The sequence below is a fragment of the Zingiber officinale genome, chromosome 10A (assembly GCF_018446385.1).
Source record: "Zingiber officinale cultivar Zhangliang chromosome 10A, Zo_v1.1, whole genome shotgun sequence".
Classification (NCBI taxonomy): domain Eukaryota; kingdom Viridiplantae; phylum Streptophyta; class Magnoliopsida; order Zingiberales; family Zingiberaceae; genus Zingiber; species Zingiber officinale.
The window spans coordinates 72220430-72237565 of NC_056004.1; the positions used below are offsets into that span (position 1 = coordinate 72220430).

Genomic DNA, 17136 nt, shown 5'->3' on the forward strand with positions numbered 1-17136 from the left:
CTTCTTTAGTTAGTTGATTTAGTAGAAAGTAACATTGTGTTGCCTTATCTATTACTAAAGTCAAATACATAGCAATGGGCGAATGTGTAACTCAATTGCTATGGATGCCCCATATTTTAAAAAAATTTAATCAAGATTATAAAAATGTAAAAACCTACATTGATAATATAAGTTGTATAAATCTAACTAAAAATCTAGTACATCACACTAGAACTAAACACATAGAAGTTAAACATCACTTCGTTAGGGATCATGTCTCTAAAGAAAATATTGAACTTAACTATATTGAAACAAAACCTAACCTAGCTGACATATTTACCAAACTTTTATCTGAAAACAAATTTAGTTACTTAAGAAGACAATTAGAAATGTGTTTTATATAATAGGTCTTTTCCTTTATTACATGTTTTCAAAGTTATTATTATTAGTTTTTGGAAATTATATTTTCAAAATTTCCTTTTCAAAATTTGTTTTCAAAACTAATTTTAAAATATTTTATCTTTTTAAAGTATCCTAGGTTTTTTCATAGAAATGCATGTTCCTATAGTTTTAGAAACCAGCATCTCACAAGTACGGAGGATACCTTGCTTATGTATTTTAAAATCTAGAATGGTGTGGGATGCTTAGGACTTAGCCTAAGATTTCAGATGCTTAAGTTAGTGCATTGCTATAAATCTGGGATTTAAATAAAATATATTGATCAATTTGAGTGACTTGGCTAGTTAGAATCACACACTCAAATTGACCAACCTGAATCAATAGTTACTATCTTGTGATAGTTAGCTAAGTATGAAGGTTGGACATTTTCATCATAAGGATATTTTTCTAGTTTAAAAAAAATATAGAATAATAATAAAAAATAAAAAAAATTATGTTTGGACTTTTAGATACTTATCAATTATAGGGGGAGCATTAATAGCATTTTCTCAATTGTTTTTCAAATTATTTTTTCTTCTTTACATATTTTTCAAACTTTATCTTTAAAATTCTTTTCAAAATTTATTTTCACATCTTTCTAAATTTTTAACTTTACAAATTTAAAGTTCACTTTCAATTTTTTTCTTTTTCTTCTTTATTCTCAAAATTATTTTTAACTTAATCTTTTACTTAGCAACTTTAAAATGTTCATATTTTTACCTTAACTTATCAAATTTTCAAAATGATTTTACCTTAAGTTATCAAATTTTCAAATTTTTAACACCTTTTCAAAATTATTTTACCTTAACAAATTTTTAAAATTTCACTGCTCAAAATTATTAACTTAATAATCTTTTAAAATTTAACTTTAACAAATGTTTATATTTTTTTTTAGTTTTTAACTTTAGAAATTTTCAAACTTCCTTTTAATTTTTTTAAAATACTTTCAAAATATATCTTTATAAGTTTTCAAAGGTCTACTTTTCTTAGATACTGGTTTTAAAACCATGTTTCAGACTCTTAAGTTGTGTTTCCCCTATTTTTGATGTGTGTCAAAGGGGGAGAGATAGTAAATTCAGGGGGAGTTGTAAACTCACGGGGAGAGTTAAGTAAAAATTGTTTGTTTACTTATCTTTGCATATGTTATTAACTTAATTGTGAACCATGGTTACCAAACATAAAAAAGGGGGAGATTATTGATGCAGAATGCACCAGAATTAAATTTGAGTTTTGATATTGTCAAAAGTTCAAGTTAAGTCTTGTTGTGATCTAACATGTTGACTGAGTGTGCAGGTTGTTTACTCAATCGAGAAAGCCCTAGTTGCGACTAGGAAAGAAAGACTTAGTAGATCATGGAAGCCAGGTGGAAAGACCAAGTGAGTTGAGAGGACCCGACACTTGGTAGGGAAACTCGATAGGTTTGGAGGACTAAAGATCGAGGGAAAGTCTTGGTAAGCCGATCCGATGCTAAGCGGCAAAGTCTAAATAGGTCTGGAGGACCAAGGTTTGGTAGGTAGGTTGAGGTAAGCAATTGGAGGAGCGACAGTGAGGTCATGTTCCAGGAAGGAACAAACCCTAGGTCGCTGATCCAAGTAAAGAAATTGGGAAGATTTCCAAGTTAAGATTAAGACAGTTCTACTGTCAATTAATATTCATGCATCTTACTATATTATTATGATAACCTTTATTTTACAGGTCCAAGGCAGAAATTAAGTTTCCAATTCACATCTGTGCTAAATCCTTGTTCATGCAATTGCTCTGCAACACGTGTTCAAGCAAGCTACTACTCCGATAAAGTGTCGACGATCTACAATGCTTCTTAATTGTTCGGTATATTTTTTATTAGCTTGCATTATACTTATTTACTAGTAAGATAGTAGGCTGTTACTATCTTATATATTTCATTGTATGAATTGCTTCTTTTCATAGATTTTGGAAAGAAGAATTATAGTGGATTTCTTAACGGTGCGATCAAAAGATCACGGGACTTGGAGTAGGAGTTGACCTAGGCTCCGAAGAACCAAGTAACAAAAATGAGTCATTTTTTCCACTACACTGCTATCATTTTTATGTTATGAAAAGAAAAGTTTTTAACATGCGATATTCACCCCCCCTCTATCACATCTTTCGATCCTTTAGTGTGAAATCATACAGTCGTGTCCTCCCTTTCTAGAGCCAAATCATGGTGCAACTGTGCCATTTGGCACGACTGTGACATATTTCCAGAGACTAATCATAGAGGGGTCATTTTTGGCATGGCTGTGTAACGACCACTCTTTTCACTACCCTCTAAACGTGTAAGTTACATAACTACTATAGATTCTTACTTAACTAATATAACAATCTGAACTTAATTTTTTTCCAGAAACTTAAAATTTCGACAGAGTATATGCAGTTCAACAGAACTAAAATACAATACAATACTCTAAATTCGAAACATGCACATATAAATCATAATAGCATAAACATAAGAAACTATATCTCAATGCAAACATAGAAGTATCTACTTACTAAACAGAACTCATCTTAGCAAGCAATCTAAAACAAGAACAATCTCAAATGACATGGAACTTAAAGTACAATTTCAAATGTTTCTTAATCACTAAAACACGAAAACTTAATAATGCCCAAGTCTATCCCATAGTCCTAGCATCACACACATCATCGAACACCTCCTTGTCGCCTTCCTTTGCTATAGCTTTTCCTTTACTGTATCTGCAGTAAGAGGAAATGCAATCTATAAGCAAAATTGCTTAGTAAGCGCTATCTATCTCACAAAAACTCGAATATGCATGTAAATATACTGAAATCCAAGAACTGAAAGCTCTAAAGAAAATACTACACATGCTCATCTAATAGAAAAAGAACAATGCATACTAGAATGCTAAACATGTAAAGCTAATCAGAATAACATTCTAGCATAAGGAAAACTAAAACTTGCTGAATTTTAAACACTTTCTGAATCTTATTTCACTTGCCTAAAAACTTATACTTTAATACTTCAAAATAATAATCAACTTCTCTTGGGCCCAGGCGTAGTACGAAAGCGCGCTCCCTAATAGAGACTGGGGTAGCGAGCCACCAGTTCTACGAGGGTAAAGACCTCGGTCTTACCAGGGCCAAGACCTCGGAATTGGTCACCTGAATTTGTTTAACGACAACCTCGGAAGTCGGGTACTAGCCTCTTCAAAGTAAAATATCTTATTTACTTCCTCTTTAAATGTCTTGACATTTTAACAAGCACCTTGTGTGCCAAAATCCCTAAAGTCTTGACTTTGGGATCTACTTAAGGCCTTGGCCTTTTTCTTTCTTTTCTTTATCTTTCTTATACTTGTTAATACTTCTAATAAAAGAATGCTTTTTTAAAAACTGAAATGTTTAAACAACTTCTAACATCGAAATGCTTAAACAAAAATCTGTATACTATGCTAATAAAATTCTGCAATGCTAAACAAATCAAAAATTGCAATGCTAAACTATCAAAGACTGCAATGCTAGACAATTCAAAATCTACACTATAAACTTTAAAGAAATCTGCACCATAAGCTCTTAAGAAATCTGCACTACAAGCTTTAAAGAAATCTGCTCTAAAGGAATCTGCATTTTAAGCTCTAAAGAAATCTGCACAAAAAACTCTAAAGAAAATTGCACTATAAGCTCTAAAGAAAACAGCACTATAAGCTTACAAAAATCTGCTCTATGATTGAAGTTCTGCATACAAGCTTAAACTAAATCGAAAACTTGTTGGAATTAAAACCTATACTGCATGCTTCGAATTAAAAGAACTAAACTAGATGACTCTAAACATATGTGAAGCTTGCTGGAATAAACGGTAGCAAGGAAACATATCTAAACCTCATGTTAGAATAAAGAACCTCAAATCTGTATACTTGAATGAAAGTAGCATATCTAAACTTCATGCTTAGATTTAACATAAGCAAATTCTGGAATTGAAACTGCACTACTCAACAATGGCTCAAAACTACATTCTGAACACTTCCAGATATCCATGCTATCTCAAACCACAAATCAAGATCTGCAAGGCTACACAACCCATTTAAGCTTACTGGAAAACTAAAACAATACCTATACAAAACTTATTCACAGCTAAGCTTTTATAAGGAAATCGAAATCTTTTAGCCATGCTTCAACAGAATTGTAAAGGAAACCAAAATACAAACCATAGCATGCTACTGGAAACCAAAACCAAGGCATCTATTCTTCATGCTCAATGCTACGGTAAGGAAAAACCCAAAATATAACCATACTTCATGCTACACAAAGCTATTCAAACCAAAGTGCTACACATAATTCCCAAACTAAAACCTGTTCATACCCAAATCTAATAAATTCTGAATTAAGTTTCCATGGTAGCAAACTTCAGAAACCAACCGATCTCACAGCTAATCCCCCTGTTCCGTGCCACGACAAGGAAACTATAAGGAACAAATTGCTCAACATACTTAATTCTTCCATATTCTTTCTTTGAGTCTCATGGCAGCAAGCCCTAACCAAAATCTTCACAGCAAAATTCGAAAACAAGAAGAACAAGAATCCGGAATTACTCTACTACAAGTGAGGAAGCACTTACATTGATTCTTGGATTCAAACCGAGAAGAAGGGCTCTAGGGTTTCGGTCAACTCAAGTTTTTCAGCTCCTCTCCATGCTCACAGTACTCTTCGGCAAGGAGGTCTCTTCTCCGTGAGGAACTAACAAGATTAGCCCTGCGCCGATCGTCGGAGATGAAAACCCTAGCTTTCTTTTGCTTTCCGCCCGAGAGAAGCCGCCGTCGCACGAAGAGAAGGGAAGAGGAAGGTTATTAGGTTTTTCCCGAAAATAATCCCTAAGTTCTCCCTTTATAACTTCAATATTCTGTTAACTATCTACCATATAAATATATTTCGCTCCTTCCTTAATCAGCACAACCCGCTTGGGCACTTGGTCAGCCGGATTCGCTTAAGGTTTGGATCGGGCTGGAGCTCGTGGGTTCGAATCTCAACCAAAACTCTTTATTACTTAATATTTTTTCTATCTTATATTACTGCTTAAATAAATTTCATCCCTTATTTGATCAGCACGGCCCTGTTGGGTTCCTGGTCATCCGAGTCTGCTTAAAGCTTTGCTTAACCGGAGGTCTCCAGTTCGAACCTCGGCTTAACCTCTTTATTTTTTGCTACTTCTTTCTTTTGGTAAAAATACTAAACAAACTCTAAAAATTACATAAAAATATTTTAAAAATTTCTAAAAATCTCTAGAATATTTCAAAGTATTTCTTAATATTTTTAATTACTATTGGCACCCGAAATGAGAAAATTTGGGTCGCTACAATTCCCCATACATTATAAAAAGTTCGTCCTTGAACTTTGAATAACTCTGGATATCTCTGTCTCATACTGTCCTTACGCTCCCAAGTAGTTTCCTCACACTTCTGATGTCAAATGACCTCCACTAGTGGTATTTCTTTATTCCTTAGTCTCTTAACTGCTCGATCCACTATCACTCCTTTCGCATCATACTCATTTGTGGTCCTTGGAAGACCTGTTATAACGTCCCTGGAGACCGCAGGTGCATTAGTTACAACAAATGGCATGACTACATATTTGTAGTGTCCATATCTGGTCCTGGAAACTGTTCTGGGTATATCACTTTCTATTACTTTCAACTGATGGTACCCAGAGCGCAGGTCCATTTTAGAGAACACTATTGCCCTCTTTAGCTGATCAAATAGATCATCTATTATGGGAAGTGGGTACTTATCCTTAACTGTTACTTTGCTCAGCGCTTGAAAACTTTTATCTCACTTTAGCACTTATAAACAAATATTTCTAAAGGTTTCTCTATGCTACAATTAATAAGGAAAATCATACTAATAAAAGAATTTAAATACTTTCTTACTTGAAGACGGTAAGGCTGTTGCTGATGTATGATGCTGGACAATAGGAACTACTCTGATACCAACTGTAACGACCACCCTTCTCTCTACCCTCTAAAGGTGTCCGTTACGTAACTACTATAGATTCTTACTTAACTAATATAACAATCTGAACTTAATTTTTTTCCAGAAACTTAAAATTTCGGCAGAGTATATGCAGTTCAACAGAACTAAAATACAATAAAATACTCTAAATTCGGAACATGCACAAATAACTCATAATAGCAGAAACATAAGAAACTATATCTCAATGCAAACACAGAAGTATCTACTTACTAAACAGAACTCATCTTAGCATGCAATCTAAAACAAGAACAATCTCAAATGACATGGAACTTAAAGTACAATTTCAAATGTTTCTTAATCACTAAAACACGAAAACTTAATAAAGCCCAAGTCTATCCCATAGTACTAGCATCACACACATCATCGAACACCTCCTTGTCGCCTTCCTTTGCTATAGCTTTTCCTTTCCTGTATCTGCAGTAAGAGGAAATGCAATCTATAGGTAAAATTGCTTAGTAAGCGCTATCTATCTCACAAAAACTCGAATATGCATGTAAATATACTGAAATCCAAGAACTGAAAGCTCTAAAGAAAATACTACACATGCTCATCTAATAGCAAAAGAACAATGCATACTGGAATGCTAAACATGTAAAGCTAATAAGAATAACATTCTAGAATAAGGAAAACTAAAATTTGCTGAATTTTAAACACTTTCTGAATCTTATTTCACTTGCTTAAAAACTTATACTTTAATACTTCAAAATAATAATCAACTTCTCTTGGGCCCAGGCGTAGTACCAAAGCGCGCTCCCTAATAGAGACTGGGATAACAAGCCACTAGTTCTACGAGGGTAAAGACCTCGGTCTTACCAGGGCCAAGACCTCGGAATTGGTCACCTGGGTTTGTTTAACAACAACCTCGGAAGTCGGGTACTAGCCTCTTCAAAGTAAAATATCTTATTTACTTCTTCTTTAAATGTCTTGACATTTTAACAAGCACCTTGTGTGCCAAAATCCCTAAAGTCTTGACTTTGGGATCTACTTAAGGCCTTGGCCTTTTTCTTTCTTTTCTTTATCTTTCTTATACTTGTTAATATTTCTAATAAAAGAATGCTTCTTTAAAAATTAAAATGTTTAAACAACTTCTAACATCGAAATGCTTAAACAAAAATCTGTATACTATGCTAATAAAATTCTGCAATGCTAAACAAATCAAACATTGCAATGCTAAACTATCAAAGACTGCAATGCTAGACAATTCAAAATCTGCACTATAAACTTTAAAGAAATCTACACCATAAGCTCTTAAGAAATCTGCACTACAAGCTTTAAAGAAATCTACTCTAAAGGAATCTGCATTTTAAGCTCTAAAGAAATTTTCACTGTAAAATATCAGAAAATAGGCGGATATTAATAAGGGATTTTTCCAGAATTTTTGGATATTTTTTAGAAATTTTTCGGAGCTAGTACGGACAAGTTAACGGGGATAAATTGGGGCCCGGAAAAGCCTGTTTAGGCTACCCTATTTAAACGAGGAAAAGTTAATTTTCCTTTTTCTTTTTATTTTCTTTATTCTCTTTTTCTCCTCCGATTTCCTTTCCTCCTCGCATGCCAGAGCCTCACCCGACGCTGCCGATTTGCCTAACCGTAGGTGGCGGTTTTCCCTTCTCCTTCTCCACCTCGCGGTGACTCCTTGCATCGCCTTGCCTCTTCCTTTACTGTCACCGAAGGTGTGCCCTTGCCGGATCCCTCTGCCGAAGCTTCTTCCTCTCCCTCTCACTCTCACGGCGAGGAGCGCCTCTTCCCTCTACCGATCTCTGGTTCTTCTTCGATTGACGACGTCGTCGACTATTGCCGGAGCTGCAGAGCCCCTCTATCGCAGAGGTCATGCCCTAGCCCCTCTGCTGTGATTTGGCAGCACAACTGCCACCTTCCTTCCGTGCCCTAGCAGCGATTCTTGAAGGTAAGGTACATTTCGTGCCCTAGATTTCCTCTTGTTGCTGGACTAGGTATGATTCAGCCACCACTAGATTATGTTCTGCAGGATTGTGTACTGTGGAACAACAATCAAGGCTGTGAGGTAGAGGTATTTTGTTGATGTGGTGTTGGAATTGAGATCGTGAGGTGAAGTAAGACTTGCTGTGGAGTTGTTCTTAGTTTCCAGCAGCGATTTCTCTGTTCGGCAGTATACTTCCCTGCTGTGGATCAATAGTCACGGCTGTGAATTGAGGTGAGTTTTATTCAGTTTTTGGGTTGGTGCACAGTGATGACATTTCAGTAGTTAAATTGTTCTAATTTGATGAGGAGAAGGGGGTGTGTAAGGTGTTAGCATATGATTTTTGATAGAATGAAATCATATCTTATTGTATTGCATTGGTAGGTCATTCATAATGGTTATATGATTTAATGATTGTTATTCGGATCATAGAAATGATTATCAGATGAGGGAGTTTGATTGAGGAGTTAGATAATCCAATTAGGGTTTATAATTGGATTTGGATTTATGTTAGTTTCTCGAGGATTTGATTTAGCTAATTTATTTATATGTGATTAGCTAAATCTAGATATCATGTACTACAGGACTTTGACGTGAGACGAGCATCTCGACGTTGGATTTGATTGGACTGGACCTGCTATTTGAGGCGGGTACCTCTTGACTTATCTTTTATGATATTGCCATTGGATATGCATAGTATTTTATAACTACAAGCAATGAACATGTTTGCCTTTGGTATGTCACTGTTTGATATCCATAGCATGTTAGATTTGTCGCCTGTGAAGTATCCGTACTTATATCTTGTGATTTGTTACCATGAGTATCTTGTTGCCATGAGTACTTAATTACCATGAGTATCTTAGTTTCTAGAATAAGTGACATACCATGTTTTACTGAGGTTAGGACTAGGTTCTGGACTTTTGGTTTCAGTCATGTGTATCGAGACTGTCTGATACTTAGGTTTTATGCCATGACTGGCTTGTGTACCTCTATTTGTATATCATATATGATTCGTGTACCTAGACCTTGATTCTTGATATGTGCATATTGTTGGTACATATGTTATGGAAGGAGATATGTTTAGGATCTAGGTTGCTATACCATAGAGGACCTGTATGCCCTAGATCCGTGGATTGACCTACTGATCCTGTGATACCCATATTATGTATATATGGATTTTTCTATGATGATCAGGATATTCCATACTTATTATGTTCAGGACATAGGTTTTTGATATTCTATCGACCTGTACTATAGATTTTGGTATGTGACCATCGCTTTTCAGTACCCATTTTGTATATATGGATATGGTTATGTTGATCGTTTTTGTTATGCATAGTGACATGCATCATGATTGCATGTCGATTATCGGCTCCACTATGGTTGAGCCCATCGCCGATTACATATGTACTGCACACACCCCACTCATGGTTTAGTGGTATATCGGGCGGTTATGCTGTTTGGCTCCGTTGGTCATATGACCCAGCGTGGTAGCCGTGATCGATTCCGCTCTGTTTGCTCACCGGCATTTAGTGTAGCAACAGAGTAGCCGGCAGACGGTGGACTCTATTTGGCTCCGCTGGTCGTTAGTGCAGAGATACCTCCCCGTCATCGTGTACCGGGAGTTGAGAGCATTGAGCTCCCCCATCTATGATTTGGGATCACAGGACAGGAGTACTCCGACAGCATCCCGTCCACTCGGTCACTCATCAGGAGCAGTGACGACATAGTGCACGGTTGTCATAGCCCTACCCACTCGGTCTCGCCATTTGTGTGTGAGAGGACTGACTGGCGTCAGGGGTGACCAGGACGCATCATTAGCATTATATGCATTGATGTATTTATATTATTGTGATTGTGTTTGCTGCATTTGGTTGCTGCATTTTGGTTGGATGCATACCTTTGACCTGCATACAGGATTATTGACACTTTCGGTTTGACGACCCTTTTGTCTGGATAGGAATTCCTGGTGAGTACAGCTTCCTCAGTTACCTTTCAGTTTTGCATATTCTCTATATATGATTAGGAAGTTGTATTCCATGTTTGTTGCTGTTAGATATATCTTACTACTCATGTCCATTGGTATTCGCTGAGTTGTTGAACTCACCCCCATTGACACTATCTTTTTCAGGTACCAGGTTATTTATGGTGTCGCTTGGAGCATCCTGTCTGCTGGTCCCCACGTCACATCAGAAGACTTATCGGTTTCACGTATGTTTTGTTTGTTTTATATATCAGTTTGTTTAGCTCTGTACTCTGATTTTATTTTTGGAGTGTTGATGTTGTTATGTGGTATTTTGTATTTGTTATTGGTTGTGTAAGCCTAGCCGACTAGCAGTTTTCTGTTTTGGTTTTGGTACAGCCGAGTGGGCTGCTTTATTTTAAACTGCGTGGTTGTGTCAGCCAGAGGCTGAATTTGATATTAACTACGTGGTGTTTGTTTTCTTTTATTGTTATTATTCCAGCCGCATGTGGCTGAGGTATATAGTGCTTGTAGAAAAGTTTCAGATTGTCCGCCGTACAAGGGAGATGCTGCCGAAATTTCTTCGGACAGAGACTCCTCCGAGGCGTGACAATTTAGTGGTATCAGAGTAGGTATACGATACTTGCTATGTGTTTTGGATTTTCGAGATTTATCTGATACCAATTTATTTGGTATCAGAGTACGGTACGTGTTTTATAGCCCGTGTTTTGGATTTCATGTTTTGGTCTTCTCGATGTGACTTTTCAGGTTTTGGGACCTGGCAGCAGCAGGACATCTCCAAGATATAGGATGTATGTTGGTATACTGTTATCCTACATTTTTGTTAGTATATGCACCGTTGACTATTATAGTTTATGACATGTATTAGCACTCTTTATTAGTACCTGTCTAGTTTGAGATAGTAGATATTTTATGTATTAGGTAAAACCCTGATGATGATCGACCTTGATAGAGATTAAGGGTTACAGTTTATGGTGATTTATCATATCATACACCAGTAGTTTTTAGCTTATGTTATTACTAGTTGGTTAGCAGATTTAGGCACATACCAGCCTCTGCTTTTAATAGCTGGGTAGTGGATAGTAATTATATCTTTATGTTGACCTAGTCAGTAGTATGCCATGTTATCTTAGTTACTTTCATTAGTAGATAATTGATCTACTCTTGTGAGATCGGTAAGTAGAAGTTTGATTTACCATAGTTGCTTGAAGGGGATTAATGTAATCTTGATCAGTTGGTAGATGGCCGATTTAGTTTTGTTGGACCGATCAGTAGAGGACCATCATACCCTATTTTATGGAGATGCTGATCTTTGGGTTGTTTGTGCTTAGTTTGGTATCTAGAGCACATTTGAGTACATGTTTTGTACTGATGTGGAAAAGACTGAGTTGATCGTATATCATTGTTGATTTTGGTCAGTCTTTAGAGGATTGATTTATCCTATTCCGTGGGTACCTTAAATTTAGACTGTATGTATCTTGTAGGATAACTTAGAAGGTGGCATAGGGTTTGTGTGGTAGATTGGATTTAAAATATGTTGATTGTGCATATTTATGTGGTGTGTAGATATGATTGTTATGAGTTGAAGGAATTCTATGATGGATAGTTCATTTGCAGATAGTGTGGGTATTCCCATCTTGATGTGGTTATTGTAGATTCCTTGTGGATTATAGCTATTTAGTTAGCTGTACGTGTCTGATTGACATATTGGAGGTATCTTATTGATTTAAATCTGTGTAGTGGTATGTGCACATGGGGTGTGAATGTCATGTTGGAAGTATCTTGTCGACTACATCGGTGTTGTGATATGTACATATGTGTTTGGTGTAGTATCTGAGGTATCTTGTTGATTATGTGTGATTTGTGAAAGCACCTGGGCTTTAGTATGCCTTGTTGGAAGTATTACGTTGATTATAGTCTTGGCATATGTTTATATATGTCAGGTGAGTGTTGTTTGAGGGTATTGTTTATTTTACCTACGATGATATGTGCACACGGGTTCGGTATACATTGTTGAAGGTATCATGGTGAATTATACCTATGATGTGAGTATTTTTGGTGTGTACTAATTGAAGGATTATGTCGATCATACATATATTGTGTGTGCACGTGTGTCAGATGTATGGTTGGTAGCATCATGATGATTCTACCTATGTTAAAAGTAGAATGTTAAATGTCTACATTATGATATTGGTTGTTTTACCCTGTCAACTAATTCTTCCATTAGTGGGTGACCTACCCACTAGGAGGATGATAGAGTTGACTATGGATTTGATTTGCTTACTGGGTGGTTATACCCTAGGCTACCCACAGTGATCTGTGGTAGAGAGATCTCGTGCAATCTCTAGTTAGATAGTTAGGTGCTTTGGGCACTTATGTATTGTAACTTCCACATGTTATGGATCGTTTGTGGTAGAGCGTAGTTTCCACATATTCTGGATTCCCACATATTTAGGGATTGTCTTGTAGTGGAGCGTTGCTCCTACATATTGCGGATTGTTTGTAGCGGAGCATTGCCCCCATATTTATTGTGGATACATATTTTGGATTATTTGTGGTGGAGCGTTGCTCCCACATATGGAGGATTTCTTGTGGTAGAGCGTTGCTCCCACATATGTGGTATTTCGTGTGATAGATCATTGCTCTCACACTGGAGGTTCTATTCTTTGGTGATTATATATCGTTGGTGATTAGATCTATTTATTGTTGGGGATCTTATTGTTAGGAATGTCTGTGATACGGACATTATGTGTCTTGGTTTTACCATTAGTGCTTGCGGTGCCCTAGATGTTATCATGGACTCGATGATTTGGGTATCCCTAGAATGTTTGGATCGGTTTCCATTGTCTTTGTTGACAATGTTGTGATTTATTACGGATCTGAGGTGAGTCACGTACACTACCTTTGCATAGATCTAAAGATGTTTCGACGTGAACATGTATATGTGATTATCAGTAGTGCTGATTTGGATTGTCTTATGTGATGATGATTAGGACACACGGTCACCAGTAAGAGTATACCGTGGTTCCACAGGAGATCGAGGTTGTTACTGTTGGGAGTAGACGGGGTCGATATAAGTGGCTCGCAACTTCCTTTGTTTGGCTCGATATTTCCGGAGATACGTTGAGGGTTTCTCACGGATTGCTATGCTACTTACACGCCTGATCAGGAAAGGCGTGAAGTTCACTTGGACTGAGGTTTGAATGACCAGCTTATAGGAGCTGAAGCGGAGTTTAGTGTCGGCTCCGATTTTTGGTTGTACCTTCTGGAGAGGACGAATTTGTGCTCTATACCGACGCATCTCTATTGGGTTTGGACGCTGTTTTGATGCAGCACGATAGAGTAGTCTCCTATGCTTCTCGTCGGTTGAAGAAGCATGAGAAGAACTACCCTGTACATGATCTGGAGCTAGTCGCCATTATTTTTGCCATGAAGATTTGGCGACATTATTTATATGACGTTACATTTGAGATTCTCACTGACCATAAGAGTCTCAAATATCTGTTTTACTTAGAAGGAACCTAATCTCCGACAGAGGAGATGGATGGAGTTCTAGAGTGACTTTGGCTTGCCACCGAGTTGTGGTCACAGACTGGTTACCATGGTTGCTCAGTCGTCAATCAGGACGAGGATCCGAGAGCCCTAGGCTGTATTTGCGGGTTATTTGCAGCCAGATAGCTTCCGGGTAGCAGACCGAGTTCACACGAGATGAGGAGGGTATTATATACTTCCGAGGTAGATTATGCATACCTCAGTCTCATCTGGTCTTATAAGAGTTACTTCCGGAGGCTCATCACTCATGATTTGCTGTCCACCCAGGCGGTACCCGTGTGTACCAAGATTTGAGGTGTTTCTATTGGTGAAACGACATGAAGGAAGACATCGCGGATTTTGTAGCTAGATGTCTCGTCTGTCAGCAAGTGAAAGCCGAGCATTAGAGATCTGCCGGCTTACTTCAGCAGATTTCTATTCCTGAGTGGAAATGAGAACATATTACTAAGGATTTTGTGGTGAGTTTGTCGAGGACATGACGAGACCAAGACGCGATTTGGGTAATCGTTGATCAATTAACCAAATTCGCGCACTTTTTAGCGATCCGGAAGACTGATTTCCTGGATCGATTGGTATATCTGTTTTGCTGGGAGATTATCCAATCATGTGGTGTTCCATTGAGTATTATTCCGGATAGAGATCCTCGGTTCACGTCTCATTTCTGGCAGAGTCTGCGACATGCCTTGGGCACTCAGCTCTGATTTAGTACAGTTTCCATCCGCAAACAGATGGACAGTCAGAGCGGACCTTTCAGACTCTAGAGGACTTGCTGAGATTGTGTGTATTGGATTTTGGAGGTAGTTGGAAGGACCATCTGCTATTGGTAGAGTTCGCCTACAACAACAGCTTATATTCGCCTGTCAGATGGCACCATTTGAGGCGTTGTATGGTAGACCTTGTCGGACACCCACCCTCTGGGATGAGGTTGGGGAGGCCCAGTTATTGGGACCTCGTAGAGCTCAGCTGGATACAGAGTTGGTTCGTACTATCAGACGGAAGATGTCAGAGGCGTAGGACCGCCGGAAGAGTTATGCAGACCGGAGAAGGAGACTCTTAGAATTCTCTGCAGGCGATCATGTATTTCTGCGAGTTTCACCCACGAAAGGGGTGAAGAGATTTGGCCTCAAAGGTAAGCTAGCTCCGCGATATTTGGACCTTTCCAGATCTTGGAGAGGGTTGGAGCGGTAGCTTATCGTTCGGCGCTACCACCAGTTTTGGCAGGTGTTTACGACGTATTTCATGTGTCTATGCTGAGGAGGTATAAATCAGACTAGACATTTGTGTTGACCGATATCTTAGTTCCGTATAGCCTGACATCACATATGAGGAGATTCCGGTATGGATTCTAGACCGGAAAGAGCATCAGTTGCGGAACAAGACTATTCGACTGGTTTAAGTCGGATGACATCATCATACGGACGAGGAGGCTAACTGGGAGCTCGAGGATACTATCCGAGCTCGATACCCCCTTCTTTTCGCTTGAGATATGTGATTTAATTTACCGTTCAGCATTTATACTCTTTACCTGTTGTTAGTATTTGCTGATGGTAGATAACGAAATTTGGGGACCAAATTTTTATTAGTGGGGGAGAATGTAAAATATCAGAAAATAGGCGGATATTAATAAGGGATTTTTACAGAATTTTTGGAAATTTTTTGGGAATTTTTCGGAGCTAGTACGGACAAGTTAACGTGGATAAAAATGGGGCCCGGAAAAGCCTGTTTAGGCTACCCTATTTAAACGAGGAAAAGTTAATTTTCCTTTTTCTTTTTCTTTTCTTTATTCTCTTTTTCTCCTCCTTTTTCCTTTCCTCCTCGCGTGCCAGAGCCTCACCCGACGCTGCCGATTTGCCTAACCGCAGGCGGCGGTTTTCCCTTCTCCTTCTCCACCTCGCGGCGACTCCTTGCATCGCCTTGCCTCTTCCTTTACTGTCGCCGAAGGTGTGCCCTTGCCGGATCCCTCTGCCGAAGCTTCTTCCTCTCCCTCTCACTCTCACGGCGAGGAGCGCCTCTTCCCTCTACCGATCTCTGGTTCTTCTTTGATTGACGACGCCGTCGGCTATTGCCGGAGCTGCAGAGCCCCTCTATCGCGGAGGTCATGCCCTAGCCCCTCTGCTGTGATTTGGCAGCACAACTGCCACCTTCCTTCCGTGCCCTAGCAGCAATTCTTGAAGGTAAGGTACGTTTCGTGCCCTAGATTTCCTCTTGTTGCTGGACTAGGTATGATTCAGCCACCACTAGATTATGTTCTGCAGGATTGTGTACTGTGGAACAACAATCAAGGCTGTGAGGTAGAGGTATTTTGTTGCTGTGGTGTTGGAATTGAGATCGTGAGGTGAAGTAAGACTTGCTGTGGAGTTGTTCTTAGTTTCCAGCAGCGATTTCTCTGTCCGGCAGTATACTTCCCTGCTGTGGATCAATAGTCACGGCTGTGAATTGAGGTGAGTTTATTCAGTTTTAGGGTTGGTGTAGAGTGATGACATTTCAGTAGTTAAATTGTTCTAATTTGATGAGGAGAAGGGGGTGTGTAAGGTGTTAGCATATGATTTTTGATAGAATGAAATCATATCTTATTGTATTGCGTTGGTAGGTCATTCATAAAGGTTATATGATTTAATGATTGTTATTTGGATCATAGAAATGATTATCAGATGAGGGAGTTTGATTGAGGAGTTAGATAATCCAATTAGGGTTTATAATTGGATTTGGATTTATGTTAGTTTCTCGAGGATTTGATTTAGCTAATTTGTTTATATGTGATTAGCTAAATCTAGATATCATGTACTACAGGACTTTGACATGAGACGAGCATCTCGACGTTGGATTTGATTGGACTGGACCTGCTATTTGAGGCGGGTACCTCTTGACTTATCTTTTATGATATTGTCATTGGATATGCATAGTATTTTATAACTACAAGCAATGAACATGTTTGCCTTTGGTATGTCACTATTTGATATCCATAGCAAGTTAGATTTGTCGCCTGTGAAGTATCCGTACTTATATCTTGTGATTTGTTACCATGAGTATCTTGTTGCCATGAGTACTTAATTACCATGAGTATCTTAGTTTCTAGAATAAGTGACATACCATGTTTTACTGAGGTTAGGACTAGGTTTCATGTGTATCGAGACTGTCTGATACTTAGGTTTTATGCCATGACTGGCTTGTGTACCTCTATTTGTATATCATATATGATTCGTGTACCTAGACCTTGATTCTTGATATGTGCATATTGTTGGTAC

The 17136-nt window shown here is 38.1% G+C and overlaps 1 long non-coding RNA gene across 2 annotated transcripts; it reads left to right on the plus strand.

The window, feature by feature from the left end:
- Positions 1-15711: 15711 nt before the first annotated feature.
- On the plus strand, positions 15712-16735 carry LOC122027927. Of its 2 annotated transcripts, none has more exons than XR_006124575.1 (3): positions 15712-16070; positions 16147-16332; positions 16682-16735. It is a non-coding gene; the product is annotated as an uncharacterized LOC122027927 (long non-coding RNA). The 2 variants fall into 2 exon arrangements; XR_006124576.1 differs by having other exon boundaries at positions 15712-16065.
- The last annotated feature ends 401 nt before the right edge of the window (positions 16736-17136 follow it).